A 3,129-nucleotide genomic window follows, 5' to 3' on the forward strand; every position below is an offset into this window, starting at 1 on the left:
AGCTAGATTTGCTTTAGGCTGAGGCATAACAAAGTTGATAAGAAGCCTTTTGAAAGAGCCATGGAAACAATGCTGGCCCACACAGTTGAGACCCCAGAGAAGTGGGAGAAGCCTAAGGAGTGTCACTTGCTCTTCCACTCACTTCTCTTTTGGTTTGAGTTTCTAAAGAATCAATATTGATGGTGGAAAATGTGAATGATTGACTTGGTGAAGCTATAAGAATGCAGGGAATGCCAAGGAAAAGTTTTTCTTTTCTTTTTTTTGAGATGGAGTCTTGCTCTGAGGCCCAGGCTGAAGTGCAATGGCGTGATCTCGGCTCACTGCAACTTCTGCCCCTCAGGTGCAAGCGATTCTTCTGCCTCAGCCTCCTGAGTAACTGGGTTTACAGGCACCTGCCACCACACCTGGCTAATTTTTGTATTTTTAGTAGAGATGGGGTTTCACCATGTTGGTCAGGCTGGTCTCGAACTCCTGACCTCAGGTGATCCACCTGCCTCAGCCTCCCAAAGTGCTGGGATTACAGGCATGAGCCACCATGCCCAGACCGTTTTTCTTTTTTTAGTGGTAAAAGTTATCATGCATATAAAAGCATATATATTAAATTTTTGCTGGTTTAAAGGATAATAATCAAATGAGCACCTAGGTACCTACCACCCACTCAATAAAATATTGCCCACAACTCAACCCTCCTGAGGGCGACCCGCATGTATTCTTTTCCCCCACTGCCCTGAGGAAATGCTGTTGCGTATTTTGTGTTAATCGCTACCCTGCTTTACCTAAAGTTTTCTGCCTGTCCCTAAAAGATATGTGTGTAGATGTGCTGCTGTCATGCTCTTTTTGCCCACCATTGTGAAATTCATCCACATCGTTGTCTGTGGCCATATTCCTTGGAACAAATATAAAACAATGTATTCATGCAATCTACTGTTCATGGACACCTGTGTTGCTTCCAGTTTTTGCTCCTACAAACATTCATACACATTCATATATTGCATTTAGCTTGCAATAATTTTTCTAGGGTCCTTATGATGAACGGTGTTAGAATTTTACTGAATTCTTCACCTATTGAGATGATCATGAGGTTTTTCTCCTTTAATCTCTTAATGTGGCAAACTAAGGTAATAAATTTTTTTAATATTGAACCAACAGTGCATTTCTGGGATAAACCCTACTTGATCTCTTACTTGTTGGTAATTTTGGTTTACTTTTATTTTATTCAGTATTTTTGGATCTTGATTTGCTTTTATCTAGGTTTGGTATCATGAAATGAGTTTGAAAGGATTTCCTTCCTTCTTTCTTTTCCTTCCTCCCCCTCACCTCTTTCTTCCTGCCTTCCTCTCTTCTCTTAGTGTTTCCTACACCTACAGTTATATCCTTTGTTAGGCCATTTTTGCATTGCCATAAAGAAATATCTGAGACTGGCTAATTTATTTTAAAAAGGTTTAATTAGCTCACAGTTCTGCAGGCGGTACAGAGAGCATGGTGCTGGCATCTGCTCAGCTTCTGGTGAGGCCTCAGGAAACTTACAGTCATGACAGGCGAGAACTAGAGCAAGAGAGAGCAAGGAAAGATATGCCACACGATTTTAAACAGCCAGATCTCATGACAGCTTCACTATTGTAAGGACAGTACCAAAAGGATGGTGCTAAACCACTCCTGAGAATTCACCCTCATGATCCAGTCACCTCCCATTAGGCCTCACCTCCAACGCTAAAGATCACAATTCAACTCGAGATTTAGAGAGAACGACATCCAAACTAAGTCATATCCTTTTTCTCATTCCCAAAATTGTTAATTTGAGTCTTCTGTCTCTTTTTCAAGATCAGTCTTGCCAAGGGTTTGCCCACATTATTGATCTTTATGGACAACCACTTTTTAGTTTGGTCAGTCTTCTGTATAGTATTTTTGTTGTTCTGATTTTATTAATTTCTGCTCTTTACTATTTTCTTCCATTTTATTTGAGCTTATTGTGCTATTATTTTCCTAATTTCTTATATTGCTAATTTTAAGACTTTTCTTTTTAACATAAATGTTTAACTCTGTGAATGTACTACTTTCACTGCATCCCATAAGATTTTTTAATTGAATCTTTTATTTTGAGGTGATTGCAAATTCACATGCAGTTGTAAGAAATAATACAGAGAGATTTTCTGTACCCTTAACCCTGTTTCCCCAAATGACAGCATCTTACAAAATTATAGTATGGTATCTTGGCCGGGATATTGACATTGACACAGCCAAGATACAGAATATTTCCATCACCACAAGCATCCCTCACACTGACCTTTGATAGCCACTCTCTCTTCCTCCTACTTCCACCCTCTCCTTAACTCCTAGCAACATCTAATCTATTTCTAAAATCTTGTCCTTCCAAGAATGTTATATAAATGGAATCATACATTATATCACCAGTCAGATTGGCTTTTGTCACTTACCATAACTCTCGGAAGATTTGTCTAGGTTGTTGTATCAATTGTTTTTTCCTTTATATTGCTGAATACTATTCCATGGTGTGAATGTACCATAATTTGTTTAACCATTCACCCATTGAAGGGCATCTGGTTGTTTCCATATTGGGTATTGCCAATACAGCTGCAATGAAGATTCATGTACAAGTTTGGTATTAATAGTTTCATGCTTAGTTTTTTCAGAAGTTTCCAGAGTGGCTGTACCATTCTACATTCCCACCAGCAGTGTGTGACTGATCCAATTTCTCCACATCCTTGCCAACATACAGCTGTCATTATTTTTTATTTTAACCATTCTGTTAGGCTTGTAGTGATATCTCATTGTGGTTTTAATTTGCAGTTCCCTGGTGGCTAATGATGTTGAACATCTTTTCCTGTGCTTATTTGCCATCTGTACATACATATATATATATAAATTTTTTGGTGAAATGTCTCCTCATATCTTTTGCCCATGTTATAGTTGACTTGTTTGTTTTTTTACAGTCAAGCTTTGAGAGTTCTTTATATGTTCTGAATATTAGTTCTTCATCCACCAAGTTTTAATTAATATTATTTCCCCTCCACTTTTTTTTCATTTTAAGCATCTTCTCATTTCTATCAGGATTTCTTCTTTGACCGTGATCTTTAAATGTTCAAAACAAATGGCTTAATATCTTTTTAT

This window comes from Symphalangus syndactylus, chromosome 9 (genome assembly GCF_028878055.3).
Source record: "Symphalangus syndactylus isolate Jambi chromosome 9, NHGRI_mSymSyn1-v2.1_pri, whole genome shotgun sequence".
In the NCBI taxonomy this organism is placed as follows: domain Eukaryota; kingdom Metazoa; phylum Chordata; class Mammalia; order Primates; family Hylobatidae; genus Symphalangus; species Symphalangus syndactylus.